The 16,883-nt window shown below is 41.1% G+C and overlaps 1 long non-coding RNA gene across 3 annotated transcripts in view; it reads right to left on the bottom strand.

Annotated features, from left to right (window-relative positions):
* LOC142728756 (uncharacterized) overlaps positions 1 to 16,883 on the bottom strand; it is a 443,369-nt gene that overhangs the window by 6,849 nt on the left and 419,637 nt on the right. For all 3 annotated transcript variants that reach the window (XR_012877744.1, XR_012877745.1, XR_012877743.1), the window contains 6 exons: positions 8,524 to 8,600; positions 7,206 to 7,280; positions 6,166 to 6,294; positions 5,045 to 5,111; positions 4,794 to 4,858; positions 2,770 to 2,866 (listed from right to left, as the gene is read on the bottom strand). This is a non-coding gene — a long non-coding RNA (uncharacterized LOC142728756). The remainder of the gene's footprint in view (positions 1 to 2,769; positions 2,867 to 4,793; positions 4,859 to 5,044; positions 5,112 to 6,165; positions 6,295 to 7,205; positions 7,281 to 8,523; positions 8,601 to 16,883) is intronic.

Below are 16,883 nucleotides of genomic sequence, written 5' to 3'. Positions count from 1 at the left end.
GGGAACGCCATACAGCGTCCCCAGCCCCCCCCCCCAAAAAATGCGACCTACAGTGTCTCCTACAAATAACATGCATTGCCTATCCACAGGACAGGGGATACATGTGTGATCGCTGGCAGCGATAAGGAGAACGGGGGACCGAAAGTCCCTCAAAGTTCTCCATGACTAACCTCGGACTTCCGGCGTCTGCGCAGCTCAATTAAAATGAAAGGAGCGCTGGTCACGCATGCGCACAAGCGCGACCGGTGCTCCATTCATTTCTACGGAGCTGCCGACACAGACCCCGGAAGTCCGAGGTTTGTGATGGAGAACTTCAGGGGACTTTCAGTCCCCCGTTCTCCCTATCAATGCCAGCGATCACACATGTATCCCCTATCCTGTGGATAGGGGATACATGTCTTTTGTTTGATGGCAGAGTGGGGAGATACCTCTCTGCTCTGCCGTAGTGTTCAGGGGTGTCGCGCTGTAGCAGCCATAACGGCAGCTAGCGGAGCCTCATGCCGCGGGCCCCGTAGCAGCATACATACATACATACATACATATATATCATACATACATAAGAAAATATTTGATATCCAATAACCCAAGAAATTTTGTGGACCGAATGCCACACGGCGCTATCCTAGTAATTAAAGCAGAAAAGAAAAAACAAAAAAACCCTCTAGGATATATCAGCACTCACATGGGTATGTAGTAAAAATAAATAATTTTATTAATTAAGTTGTTAAAAAAGGGGAAAAAAAAGGTCATATCACAGACCAATTCCCATGAGGAAATACCAAAAAGTTAGATTAAGGAGAAAAAAATATATATATCATACATACATACATACATACATACATATATCATACATACATACATACATACATATATCATACATACATACATACATACATACATACATACATACATACATATATCATACATACATACATACATACATATATCATACATACATACATACATACATACATACATACATACATACATACATACATACATACATACATACATACATACATACATACGTATATACATACCACTTGTGCCTGTTTCTACATGTACATATATTATCTCCATAAAATTACAAATTGAAAACACCAAAAATGTGGCTTTAAGCAGGAAATGTACAAAAAAAAAGTACCGTATATGTCGGCGTATAAGACGACTGGGCGTATAAGACGACCCCCAACTTTTACCCTTAAAATATAGAATTTAAGATATACTCACCATTTCGTGCAGGAGCGCTTCACTATGGCAATCGGCGGCAGGACCCAGGACTCTCTGTCTCTTTTAACTCGCGCATGCGCAGATAGGCTGCTTCATCGCGCGAGATCTGAGAGGCAGGGAATGAGAGGAAAGGGCGGGCCAGAGGATCTTACAGAGATGTTCCCTGGCGGCTAATACCGGCTTCCCTCAGATCCGTGGCGGATTCCGTGCATCCCGGGAGCCTGTGTACCGGACTGCAGGCTCACAAGGTAACACACAACCTGTGTGTAGACAATATGTAGACTAGGGATGTCACGATACCAGAATTTGGACTTCGATACCGATACTTAGTTTAGTATTGCGATTTCGATACCAATTTCGATACTTTTGCCAACAGTAATAAAAAAAAAAATCTTCCGTTTTCTGATGTGAGGAGCGACGTGTGATGAATTTTGAACGCGCCTCACATTAATAGTAATTAATCCCATCATGTTTCTCAGTCATATTGGGTTAATGTGCGAGGTACATGATGGGGTTAATTACTATTAATGTGAGGAACATGGAGGGTAAATTCATCGCGCCTCGCGCCTCACATTAATAAGTGAATGAAAGCCGTGTTTATTTCATTTTTTTACAGCGTACACATCATAAATGATGCAAAAACATTGTTGTCCGCGCCATTACTGAATGTGTGTATTGAGACTTATTTTAATGTTTATTGTAAAAAAGGTGAAGGTGTATTTTTTTTTAAATTTAACAATACTTTGTTTTTACTTTATTTTTAAACTTTAATGTACTGACATATATCAGATATATCCCAGTACATTAACCTGTGGACAGATAGCACACAGGCAGTTGTTAGGACATACTTGGGTATGTCCTAACAACATGAAATATGGTAAGACAGCCCTGGGGTCCGTCAATAGACCCTGGGCTGTCTGCCCATATATGGTATGGCCCTCGATCGCGTCACAGGAATTCCCTGTGACGCGATCCAGGGGCATCCCCCCTTCTCACTTTCCCCTGAATGCTGCAGTCAGCTGTGATCGCAGCATTCAGGGGAATAACGGCGGAGATGAGCGGTTTCTCTGATCTCCGCCGTTATAGAGCGGGGCTGCGGCTGTGTAATACAGCCATTGCCCCGCTCCTGACAGGAAGTGCGCGCGCGGTCAGCATGAGGTGATGCGGCCGGCGCTGCACTAATGAGCGGCAGTTCAGGCACTGAAGACAGAACATGGGGGTGTTTTGTAGCGCGCCCGCCATGTTCTGTCTCCAGTGCCGCCGCTCATTAGTGCAGCGCTGGCCGCATTGCATCATCCTGACCCCGCGAACTTATCATGACTCAGGAGCGGGGCTGTGGCTGAATTACACAGCCGCAGCCCCGCTCTCATAGTCATGTGTACTATACTGAGCTGTGCGGCTGCAACGTGCATCCCTAATGTAGACAATATCCGGCATATAAGACGACCCCACACTTTTGACATTTTTTTAAGGGTGTAAAAAGTCGTCTTGTACGCCGATATATACGGTAACAATCTATAAAATGCAGGGATTACACACCTAGAAAAATGAGGCGTCCACAAAGCTCCTATTTTTCTGGACGATTGCAGTTGTCTTGACGTGGTCCTGGCGGCCGTGTTCACCTTCACTATCACACCTTAGATATAGGATAGAGGAATTTATTTTTAAAAACAAATGCATTAAAATTCACATTTGTGCCTAAAACTCACATACAATCAGCGATTTTGAGAAAATATAATTTACAATGAATAGATCAAGGTGATAAAAGCTTATATATATATATATACCACATACATCTACAGCCACAAAAGTGTGCGCTCTCAAAACACTGAAACAGAAGCCCTACAATATTTGGCCATCATCCATGTATTTGAAAAAAAAAAATACTCCACACAACAAGCAACTTCTACTGTATGCAACCAAAATCACACATAGCACATAGCATAATACGTGTATAAAAATACAACTTAGGCCTTATTCACACCAGCGTATTGCACATCCGTGTTAGGCCTTATTCACACGAACGTGTGCATCTTGCAGTTCCGTGTGTCATCAGTGAATGCTGCGTGGCTGCGTGATTTCCACGCATATGCCATCCTTATGACATGCGGTTTTGATGTTTAGAAAAAGAAATGAAGGACGTGCTTTTATTTTTTCCTTCACTTATTTATCTACTGTTGCGCGAGTCACGCGCGACACACGGAAGTGCTTCCATGTGCAGCGCGTGGTTTTCACGCACCCACTGACTTCAATGGGTGCGTGTTGCGCGAAAAACGGCCAAGCATAGGACATGTCGTGAGTTTTACGCAGCGGACACACGCTGTGTGAAAATCACGGACTGTCTGAACGGCCCCATTGACTAACATAGGTCCGTGCGACGTATCATGGACGTTAAACGCGTTCGTGTGAATAAGGCCTTACGTGTGTTAAAACAACGGACATCACACGGACCTATGCAATTCAATGGGGCCATTCAGAATCAATACTAGGAGTAAGAAAGACAAAGTATTAGGACAAATCCCAATCCATGGAAACATTTTCATGTAGAACAGAGACCAGTCCCCAACATTGTATTTTATAGCTTTAGGTGTATTATATATTATCTCATTTTTATGCTTCTACAATGTCTCTTATCAGTGAGTTATTATAATGAGCTTTATTCTTATTATATCACAATAGTAACTATTATGGGGTTTCTGAGGGGTTCATACAAATATTCACACAGAGACACTTTATTAGGAGTCCTGCCACCCCCCCCTACAATGCTGCAGGTAAACATTGCGGACGTCAGAGTGACAGGCGGCATAGATAGGTCCGCTCCCTGCCGCCTGCTTTTATTACTTGTAGTAATGATAACAGTAAGGTAAGCAGTCTCCCCTGACTGCTAGCAAAGTTTGGGGTACATGTCTGGGATACATGGCACAAGTGCCCAGCGCTAAGACACCAAGTAGTAGAGATGACTCCTGAACCCTGTACCTTTCCTTCACCACAACATTACAATATACAATATTATATAGTACAAGTCCTCAGCAGTTACATGACATGGAATCAGTGGCTATTACAAGATGTTTGCCCATTTGGCCTAGGTATTTAACCGGTCAGGGGGCTTCTCCCATATGACTTTCTAACATAAATCAGGGGCGGACGTACTATATGTGAGAACTGTGCAGTTACATTGGGGCCCAGCAGGTCAGGGGGCCCTCTGCCACCCCGAAAGTAACTAGTAGCGTCCTAATGTCTATTAGATTGCATGTAAGGGTTTGGGCTAATGAATTTCTTGTAGGCAATAATGTGTGGCAAGTGCTCTTGGCAGGGTGACCGTGCCTTATATCCCCCAACACTGCTCCACCCCTAATCCCCAATTAACTTTACTGTACCCCTAGTCCCCTCAACCAATTACCTTAAATCTATCTTCAGGCCAAAACCGTTCCCTATTGTTCCCTTACGTGTCCCCCCTAGACTACATGGCACCGCCAGTCATATGGCCATCTTCATACTATACAAAGAAACCCATTACCTACACGATCCCCATCCCTATATATAGTAACTAAAGATGGATATACCTCATATAGATGAAATATTACTTCAGAGAGTCCCCCTGGCAGCAGGCAGCCGATCCCAAGGTTTTCTGGAACGAAAAGTTAAAATTATGATGTGAGCTTAGTATGGGTCATCATATCAACAAATATATGTTCAGCCAATTGACAACATTGGGGAATTTGTTCCCGCAGCCTCTCATGTGTCTCTATAGGAACATTCTGGATGACATCACATTATAGCATTTCTATAGGTTGTTATTTTCTATAATACTTACATATATACGGTGGATCTTCTAGCATGTCGGCTGTCACTGGTGCCACATATTCACATGTTTTATATGTCTGTAATATACATAATGGGTTTACTGCATATACATAAAATAACCCCATATCTATAATGTATAATAATATATTTACTGTCACACATGTCATTATCTATCACAAGGCGAGTCAGACATTGAACACATTTTGTAATGTAACGTAGACCCAGGGAACATAATTATAGGGGTGAAGAGGTTGTACAGGCCCTGGTGTCCATGACTGGCATAAGGGGGTCACAATCTGAACAAATCCCCAATGCCGCCATCACCTGGAGGAATCCTGATTTTACTTGTCGCCCCCTTGACTGCCCTAGACCACCATACAATGAAAAAACAATTCCCCTTTACTGCCTTAAACCACCAGTGAATTTACACTGAACCCTTTCACAGCCCTAGACCACCAGATAAATATAAAAAACTGTATAGAAACATGACCCTGTGGGATGGGGTGGGTGGGTGAGCCTACTTTACTTGTTGCCCAGGACCCCATCTTACATAAAGCCTATTGTGTCTGTGGGAGTGCAGATTATATATGGTATATGATAGTTGGCAGGACCTGGTATAGATTTGGCACCAAGGCCCCGGAGCTTATAGTTATGTCTCTATATAAGCCTAAACTTAAGGGAAACTATAGAGAACTGTGGAGTTTCTGATTCTTCTCTCTTTTGTGGTGTCTCTGGACACATATAATGTGGATACATGTAATGAATATTCTGGGCATGTACCGGGTTACCTGGCAATATATAAGTTTGGGTGGCAGCTTAGTCTGGATGCCATAGTTGACCACACCGGGTTTCCAGGCTCTTGGTCTCTGTTCCTAATATATTACAGGTTTGTAGCTTGTCAGTAATAAGCGGTCACTACATTTTGTGTAGGACATTTTTTTCTATTCTTCCATCTACCACCCCCAGCATTGAAGCGAGGAATATTAGGAAGAGCAACCTTGTTTTCTGAGGGACAATGTGAGAAAACTGAAATTGGGCTCTTGGAGAAAATATCCATTATTGCTATAAACCTTCCAGCCAGTAAATATGTGATATAACGTGTGTAGAGATAAAGAAATATTCGGCACTTACCTTGGACTCTCCTACTTTATATGCTGGGCATTAGTTGGGCGCTCTCCTCATTTTTGGAGCAGCCCCTCCTACACCTGGACCTGAGGCCATCACAGAGCTCTTCATTGGGCTGTTACTTTTTTATTACTCCTGGAAATGTAAGAAGAAATTGACAACTGGGTGACGTTATTCTCTTTTCTCAATGGCCATGGTCTGATACTATACAATGAGTGCTGACAGTTTCATAATGTTTAGGGACACGTCCTATAGACAAGAGATATTGTATCCCCCATATTCAAAAATTCCCAGGCGGAATTATAGAGGAACGGAAAAATTCAGAGTGCTAAGAGGAGATGCTCCAACATTATAATTTTATGGGAAATGCAATTATTTACTCGTCATAAGAACAGACAAGTCCAGAACATATGACCAGTATTATATACATAGAAGAGATAATCCATCATCCCTGGGATTGGAGGTTAATTGCAATAAAATATTATAATATAAGATTACACTTCATGGAAAATACAATTTGACAGTTATAGATTTAGACAGCAGTGGATTTGGTATCACTATATAGCAGGTAATGGAGTTGGTCCTCTCCTCTTTGCGGCTGGCTGGTGACAACCTGTGCAGGACTCCGCTCTCCAGAGGAACTACATTGGCAGCAAGCAAAGTGGTGGAGAATTGTCCCAAAGGTCATGGGAAGGGAATGGAGAGGTAAACAAACATCACGCCCGGCTCTCCTCAGTAGCTACATTGGGCCCCATAATGGAGGGCCCAGTTTGATCTTTGCTATGAAGACCTCAGTCTTCTATGTCTGGCTCTATATCCAGGAGTAAGATTATGTGACTGTTTGGTGAACTTCTTGGTGTCAGTAGAATAAGAGTGTTCATGATAACTATGACTGCCGCCACGTGTCAGGGATCTATCTGCCTATGTGACATGGAGGAATGGCTTCAGTCATACACAAAGGTGCCGTCTGTTTTCTGACCAGATAATTTGGGACGTGTGTGAGTAATATGCAGGAAAGGTAAATTACAGGAAAGAGAGATCAATACCTGAGCGCTGTATTCAGGACTCTGTCCCGGCAGCAGCAGTTCTGGGACTAATCAAGGGATCTGTTCAGACAAGATCTAAGAAAAAGATACAAAACCTCTGATCACAGGATAGATACAATAATAGTTGTCATGTTACCAGAGGTTACACTTATACATTACACGTATACACTATTTAACATTGACGTCTATAGGTGACAGATGACCAACATATGACATATATCAGAGGTGTCCGTCACCGCCATCCTGTAAGAAACGTGTACAGTATGTTAGAGTTTTCCCATGAGCGACATATTTGACGTAACCACAGGATATGTAATAAACGTCAGATAAATGCGGGTCCCATCTGTACACCAATCTCTAGAATGGGGCCCCCTAAACCCTGTTCTAGCATTTTGTGCTCACGAATTCCCGGCCACTTACAGATTACATGGTCGGGAGTTACGGAAACAGCGTAGCTCGCTGAACTACGCTGTTGCTCTAACTCCCATAGTAGTGAATGGCAGCTACGGAAGCAGCATATCATGCGAGCTACGCTGTTTGGGTAACTACTATTCAGTTCTATGGAGCTTTTCCCCTTCATAGTAGGAAATCAGCCAGAACACAAAAAGGTAGAACAGGGTTTAGGGGGCCCCAATCCAGAGTTGGTTCTCTCTGAGCTGCAATACCGAGCACAGCCACTACCAAATGCATGGAGCTTTCCTGGTAAACAATGAAGAGGACATGTGGCTGACCAGGGTGGTGCGGCCCCTTTACTCAGCTGATTATGGGGGTGGTAGGAGTCAGATCTCCACCGATCTGATATTTACTATTAATAATAAAGTTATGGAAAATCCCTTTAAAAGGTAAATAAGACATTTTATACAAAGGACAGAACATACATATAAAATTATCGAGGATCTGACGTCTCTCCTGGCATGTCTGTCCTAGAAAATACTTGAGAATTCACATTTCCATTCACACATTACTGACTGCTGTATTTTTCAGGAAATAATAAATTGTAACTTTAATGGGGAAATAAATAACCTCAAAATCTGAATGTAAAATCCACATGTTCAGTTTTTACTTTTGTTCATAGAAACATTTTACTGGAACTTGAAAAAAAAACAAAAAACAACCCTGTCAATTACAGGAAAAAAAAAATCCTTCTACAATCATATAGTTGTGGTGAGATGCTGGTTATAAATTGCTGCAGTAATGTCCAGTGTGAATCTGGTCTTATATCAGAATTCTAGAGCGTAGATATTTCATGTATCCAGTAACATGTATAATTAATAACACTGATATTATAGCTGATAAATAATAAAATGCTGCATCTTACCTGTCAATCACAGTCAATCACAGTCCTGGTCAAAATGTTATTCCCAAAAATGTGAGAAAAAGGCCAACAATCGTGATCTGTAGGAAACACACTGATCAAATATCAAGTGCAAAGTGAGTGGAATCCAGCTGCACATAGAGAACTTAGCGACTAGTACTGTCTATGACATCATCAGTGACATCATAAGTGGCTGCAGTATCGGTTACATCATCGGTTATCTCCTCCTGCCTGGATAAACTGTCTGTGTATACACTGGATATAGGCGTTACATGGGACTGCTGTTTTATAAGCATGGAAGATACATGCCCACTTGGTCAAAAGCTAAAAAAAAATGCCCAGTTGGGCATTTAGATTTATGCTAATAACTTTCTTAAATAGGTCATAACTTGGTCAAAATTGATCGTTTTTCTAAATAAAAAAACACTGCTGTGATCTACATGACAGCGCCGATCACATGTAGAAGACAGGCCACGTAGAATGCGGTGACACAGCCTCTTTAAGTCATTGAAAACCATTGAAAAAGTGAAATTAAAGTTTCTTGCCACGGCGCTGTGTATTTAATGCATTAAAAGTCAAGTTAAAGATCTCCACATCGGTACATAGAAGGGGACATATTGCAGAACAATTATATCATTAGTGTCACTTATATAAATTGGAATTATGTGTAAAACTGTCATCTCTGTCTGTAAAGTGGTCGTCTCGTCATTACAACCTCATTTTGAAATAACGTTTTCTCTTTATTCCGGAGACGCTACAGACACTGACCAATAGGCGACTATCTTTGTAGACTGTGCGCCATTTATAATATTTATGTCTTCTCTTAAGCCCCCTCAGGCACCAGCCCCCAGTGAGACTTTTACCTCTGTAACCCCTATTATTAAGCCCTTGATGATTATACACCGTTCAGCCATAACATTAACCCCTTAAGCCCCCATGACATAACTGTGCACCATGGATTGTCTTACATAAGGCCACCATGATGTACAGTTACGTCATGGTGATTGTGCGGTCACAGGAGGTCATTTTATTTGAAGATGCCGCCACCGATATTGGGAATTATTAGGGATACAAAATCGGTGTAAATGGGTCTTAAAGGAGTATTCCCAGCTTACATATAAAGGACGTGTTCACACGGCTCATCTTCAGGCGTATGTCAGAGCGTAAAATGGTCGTGTTACGCTCCAAAATACACTTGAAATGCGCCTGCAAACCGCTTCCCATTAATATTAATAGGAAATACACCGCACAGCTCATATGAGGTGTATTTTTTTGCTGCTGAATTATTAAACACGTAAAACTACGCTTTATAAAAAAGAAGGGACACGTCCCTTTCGGAAGCATTTTAGAAGCTGATTTTTCTTTTTTCCCATGACACTTTAACCCCTTCCCCCTGCTTGCATTCTGGGCCCTAATGGCCAAGCCATTTTTTACATTTTTCCATTGTCACATTCGAAGAGCTATAACTTTTTTATTTTTGCGTCAACATAGCTGTATAAGGTCTTGTTTTTTGCGGGGCGACTTGTAGTTTTTATTGGTACCATTTTGGAGCGACTTTTTGATCACTTTTTATCACATTTTTTTTAAGTCAGTATTAACAGAAAACAGCAATTCTTCCATAGTGTTTTATTTTATTTTTTACGGCGTTCACTGTGCGGGTTAAATAATGTAATATATTTATAGTCGGGGTCGTTACGGACGTGGCAATACCAAATATGTGCATCTTTTTTGCTTTATTGTGGTTTTTTTTAATAGTAAAGCAGTTTGTAAGGGGAAAAAGTGGGTTTTTCATTTTTTTTTTCACATTTTTTGAATTAACTTTATTCAACTTTTTTTTACTTTTATACTAGTCCCACTAGGGGACTTCACTATGTGATCCTCCGATCACTATTATAATACACTGCAATACTTTTGTATTGCAGTGTATTATTGCCTGTCCGTTTAAAATGGACAGGCATATGCTAGGACATGCCTCTGGCATGACCTAGCAGGCATTCATTACAGGCAGACCTGGCAGCCTTTATTAGGCCCCCGGCTGCCATCGGAGACACAGACACTCAGCGATTTTATCACCGGGTGTCAGTGGGATGAGTTGGAGCTCCCTCCCTCTCTCCAAAACCACTCAGATGCGGTGCTCGCTATTGAGCACCGCATCTGAAGGGTTAAACGGGTGAGATCGATACTAATATCGATCTCACCCGGTCGAGCAGGGACGCCCCCAGCCCTCAGCTACCTCTGGCAGCTGAGAGCAGGGAGCTTTGACAGTTCCCTGCTCTGTCTACTTTATTCTAATGCAGCGACGCGGAATGGCGGCGCTGTAGAATAAAGCCCATTAATGACCGCCGGGAAAAGGCTTATCGGCGGTCATTAAGGGGTTAAAAAACTCTCTGAAAATACGCCTCAAAATACGCTCAATAAATGATTGGAATATCAGCTGTAAAAAACGTCCGGATTCAAAGTCTGTCTTCTTTTAATCTCGTATTTTCAGCCTAAAGATCTGCGGTGTGAACCTGCCCTCACATGCACATTTCCTGCAGACCTTACCCAGTCATCGCTACTTGCTTCACCCTAAATTTGTTTTGGGGAGCAGGGGTTTTCCTTTCCCAAATCCCAGACAACCCTTTTTAGGCTGGATTCACACACAGCGCTTTGCTGCGTATTTGTGCTTTTCGTTGTGGTGTTTTTAATGCAGTTTCTGTGGTGTTTTTTCTTGCTGTATTAAGTGCGGCAGATGTTACATTAAAGTCTGTAGTAAAATATCAAATGCATTACACACAACTGCGTTCTGGTTTGTGTCGTTTTTGAGGCAATTTTGTGATCAGTGGCATTTTTTTTCCACACACTCTGGGTATAGCGTTTTTTTCAGGCGTTTTTTCAATAGATTCTATATAGGACTTCAAAAATGCCATAAAACAAAGCACGTACAAAATGACACCACATAAACACGCCACTAAAAACGCCTTAAAAAAAACGCTTGTTTCATTTTAATAACGCTGGTGTTTTTAGAAGCGTTTCGGTGCAGTTTAAAATGACAGAAATTTTCTGTGTGTGAAGGAGGCCTTAAAGAGGCTCTGTCACCAGATTAAAAATGCCCTATCTCCTACATCATTTTATGGGCGCTGGAATGTAGTTAACAGCAGTGGTTTTTATTTTGAGAAACAATCTTTTTTCAGCAAAGTTATGACCTTTATTACAATTATGCAAATTAGTTTCTTAATGCCCAAGTGGGCGTATTACAAAGAAGTGTATGATGCTGACCAATCAGCATCATACACTTCTCTTCATTACACCCAAGCTGGTTTCACTGAACAGCGTGATCTCGCGAGACCATGCTGTGACATCACTTCCGCCCACAGGTCCTTCATCCCTGCGTTTTAAGACTGAACATAGATTATCTCCAGGCGTATGAGAAGTTACAGTCGTCGGATCTGCAGCAGCAGCAGCGGAGGAGGCAGCATCACATAGTGCAGGTAAACATATAGAACTCCCTAGGGGCGAAGGACCTGTGGGCGGAAGTGACGTCACCGCGTGGTCTCTCGAGATCACGTTGTTCAGGGCATTTTTAATCTGGTGACAGAGCCTCTTTAAGGTAACGCTGTGGGAGAGATATTGTAACCGAAAGAAATTGATACATAAATTTCCCTATGCATAGAACATATCCAAAGCCGCCCCCGTAGTTTTCTTCACCATAGTGTCTGTATCCCTCTCTATATGACTGGACACAATATTGTTCGCTGTGATGGCGACTTTCCTATGATGCACACGGATATGAAATTCTTACATGGTGTATGGTGACGAATAAAATAAAAAGATACAATATATCACTGCATGTAGAGTTTCATATTATATATACTGTAAGTGGGAGTGCGGTTTGCATCGTGTTATTATTTAGGATTTGAACAATATTTTCCTATATGATCCATGAGAGGGTTGGGATCATTTCTGGGGATAGTAATTCTCTTGAATTCTAATGAAACTTGGTGTCACACAGAAGGATCCTTTCTTTTTGAGTCGTGTCTTGTCTTCTGCTCTCCATTTATCCTGGCACTGAGACGGCCTCCCCTTTCCAAGGGAGACTAAATGTCAAGAAATCACTACTTGAGAAATTCCCCAGAGTGCAAGTTTATGGAATTGCTATACGATAAATTCCCCAAAGGCAGCTGGAGACCGTCTGGATGAAGTGTGCAGGTAAATTAGCTACCTCAAGTCCATCACCACTCTGGTCAGCATAGTCTAAGGCTACTCTATGGTCTTCACCAGAGCCCACCTCAAGGCAGGTTGGATTTGGCTGCATAGAACCCAGGTTCCTTTTATGGAATACAGTGTTGGACAGGAGGTGCAATGCAGGCAATGCCAGAACGGAAACCAGACAGATAGAGGGTAAACAGCAAGCGGAGTTCACAACCAGGAAATACTAAAAGTCCAAATCCCAAAACAGAAGAATACCAGGACTTGCAGAGGTCAAAACCAGCCAAGAGCAGAATGTCCAAATTTGTGAGCAGAGGGAAAATCCAAAGACAAAGTCGAGGACCAGTTCAAAGAGTCCAAACAGTCAAGGTGATACAGAAGCTTGATCAGAAACATGCAAACACATGAAATCACAAACAACAATGAGAAAACTGAACAGATTCGAAAACTCCACCCTTAGCCCTGATAGGACGCAGACAGAGAAATAAGATCGGCTCTGCATCAAAATCCAGGACCATCCAGAAGGTTGGATAGTAGTCATGACAACCTTAAAGTGACCGACGTTTCCTAAAATTAAATATTAAATAAATCACTTGCTCATAATTATTTTTTGTCCCATATGTCATGTAAATCGTCCAAATGTTTGATCCGTTTTCATGAAACATTAAAGATTTTGTTTTTGGAATCGTTATTAACATGTTTTTTATACTCATTTCTGTGTATTGTGCTTTGATTGCGACACATTCATTAGTTTTCAATTACATTTTTGTTTATTTTCTTTAGTATTTACAGTATTTGGAAGAGGGTGGGGATAGTAGCCAATCAGATCATTGGACAGATCCAAGCAGCAGGAGAGGAGGGTGCTGATCTTGTGGGAGTCAATGACCTGTTCATTCATCTGACTATCTAAAGTGGATATAAGTAGTTATCATCTTGAAAGACTAGACCACATATGACAGCATTTGATGTGGCTAAAAGGTTACGGCCAATTTTTGACAGCAACACAGATGGGTGCGATTTGCGGTCTTACCATAAATCATGGGTAAGTAATGTTCTCTATCGAAATAAAGATCCAAGCAACCTTGTCAAATGCTCTTAGTTTTCCCGATATTCTCAATGTTCCTTGCAGGTGTCTCCTATTGAGTATCATTGACGTCACCTCTGAGTTTGCAGGTAACGCTTCTATTTAACTGTAATTTGCGGCCAACTCCGATTCTTCTACTAATAATGCTGCAATAACCCAGCTCTTCTAGGCAGAGTACATCACATACTGTAAAACACATCAAGGCCACCAGATGTCGCTGTGCTGTCAGTTATCTACACGTTTTCTGCTAGCAGGTGATTGCAGAAAATGTCTTTAGTGTAAACCTCAATGTGGATGTTTAAAGTATTACTTACTGCATCAATGACCAATGTTGTTGATGAAACGACCCTCTGACACTTTAGTGAAAAGTCGTCTTCTAAAACGTTGTTATCTCAATGAAATAGCCAAATTGAATATGATAGAAGAAAATTTATAATAAGTCATAGAAAAACCATGGGTGGTCTTCTCAAAGATGTGGTCTTTTGGAGTCGTTTTGGTACAGTAGGGGTGACGTATTGCTGCTCAATGCAAATAACCCCTTCCCGACATTTGCCGGATGGATATGTCATGGTAAGCTAGTGCTTCCCGCATTTTGCTGCAGCCATACGACAAATGCATGGCATCGGCTCAGAAGCTGAGTCGGTGCCATCATCGCCGGATGTCAGCAGTATCTTACAGCTGACATTAGGCTGTAATGCAAGAAAACGAAAGAATAGAGGATCCAGCGCAGTTAGTTAAAATAGAACATTGTTCCAATTTTATTTGGAGTATTAAAACACGATCAGTCCCGAGTGTAATACTTAGAGATAGATAGAAGGTGCCTACGTGTTTCAGACGCACACCGCGTCCTTCCTCATGGCTTTTTGTTAAATGACAAACTATCAGGGGGAGGTTTATATCCGGTTACCTACAGGTGGTAATTAAACCTAGTAGATGCAACTAGTTCAGCAGGGTAATGCTATTGGATGAGCAAGGTAATGCTATCCAGCATATTGGTTTTTGAACACAAGAGGGCGCACAACTGGCTTGAGCAATTTATGAATGGAAGCTATGTATCGTAATGGAGCTGTCCAGCAGAATGGTGCTGAACTGAAACGCCGGTAAAGTGTTATGTTGTTATTCTATAGTAGTTGTCATGTTTATCATATCATGGACACTGAACATGTCCAAAAATGATGGAAATACCAAATGTTCTAGCTGTAGTTTAATGAAATAATATTTCATTTGTAAGGCTGACGGATATAAACCTCTTTAATGCTCACATCGAGAAATTAAAAATATGTATAATAGGCTAAAAAATACAATATTTCAAACAATTTAAAATAAATTCTGAACTGAGAAGATTACTATAATTAGGTGTTTGGGGCAGACATGAATATTATTTTCTTACCCATAAATGTTATAACAGGTGGAAATAATGTACATCGTACAGAATAGTATGACCCGACAAATGCATGAAACCTATCAGTGCAGGAGGCCAAAATCTGGTGGGACCTGACTACCCTAAGTAATTATATTACGAAACAGATGATCCCAAGAGGCTTACGCCTAAGAAAAACCCTACGTTTGTTTATTCTGAAGAGTTCAACACACAATGGAATTCTATACTATCTGAATGTTCCATAAAATTAATGGAATTAATAACCAGTCATGAGGAGGCCAAATTGACAGAATTGGATACAGATATTTTCTCACTGAAGGAACAAATTAATGACTTTTCCAGCTCACCTGCTTTCATTTCATTGGAACAACGTACCTCTCTTTATTTGGAAAAACGAAATATATCTATAGCTGAAACTAAAAAAAACAAGTTCCAAAGAGATCTTAGAGACTATTCAAATAAAGAAGTATATCAATGAAACAGAAGAAACAAACGACATAAAATTAAACCTATTCTTAAAAACCGCAGACAAGAGAGGAGACCAAATACTAGTCTGAATAGAGTCAGTTTCAGCTCCTCTGAACCAGACTCTTTTGAGGGGATAAATGGAACCTCAGACAGCGATAACTCCAGGAATTCTTATTCCCAAATATATCAACCAATTACCAAGGTCAAGAATTCAAAAAACGAGGAAGGAGGGGCGGCAGGAAACATAAATCAAAGTGATCAGGAACAAAACCGCCGCCTACGAAATCGCAAGAACCCTTATCCAGCATAAGTGTGATTAACCTCTCTTCAACTGAGTTAACTCCAGACCAAGTCAAAGTCCTTTCTTTGGGCCTTAATTTTGCCCCCAATCGTACGTTTGATACATTTAACACGCTTTTGGATATCAACCGGTTTGTCAGAAACCTTACATTTAAAAGGCATTTCTATAACCCACTATCAGTAATAACGGATAATGAAGAAATTAATCAACAAGAGCAGAATATCAATTCCCATGATCATAGATCACTGTCATTTGAAGAACACAGGACTATCCAATGTCTAGAAAGTTTGGACCCCCAACCTCCTGTACGGAACATCAGTCTCTCAACGGACTTTGTCACAAAAAATCCGAGTTTCTACCCTTTGGCATCCAGGACCGACTCCATGGATAGGTTCCAATGGGCAATAGAGAAAGATTTACAACAACTATCCGAGAAGTCCAAGCACTGCAAAAGGGACTATAACATCTCTAAAGCTCTTAGTAGGGCAAAACAATCATTGAAAAATAACAACGATATTGTGATTAAAATTTCGGATAAGGGGGGTAGCATTACCGTACTAGACAGGGAAATGTATAAAAGTCAAATTTTAAAGTTGTTGGAAGACACAGACACATACAAAAAATTAACATGTAATCTAACCACCATGTTTCAAAAGAAACTTGACAAACTTATAAGTGATGGGCTAAATAGTGGTGTACTGACAAAAAAAACAATCAGAATATATTACTGTACAATGCCCTACTATCCCAATCATGCACGCATTACCCAAAACACATAAAGGTATAGTTCCTCCTCCCATGCGTCCCATAGTGTCAGGGATAGGTTCAATGACAGACAAACTCTCGGAATGGTTAGACTCCCTGCTACAACCTCTAGCAGTAAAAACCCCGGGTCATTTACATGATACAAGAGATGTTTTATGCTCATTTGTAGATAAAAA

Source organism: Rhinoderma darwinii, unplaced genomic scaffold (assembly GCF_050947455.1).
Source record: "Rhinoderma darwinii isolate aRhiDar2 unplaced genomic scaffold, aRhiDar2.hap1 Scaffold_69, whole genome shotgun sequence".
Classification (NCBI taxonomy): domain Eukaryota; kingdom Metazoa; phylum Chordata; class Amphibia; order Anura; family Rhinodermatidae; genus Rhinoderma; species Rhinoderma darwinii.
Note: the sequence above shows the minus strand (reverse complement) of the source record. Positions and strands in the feature narration are given on the sequence as shown.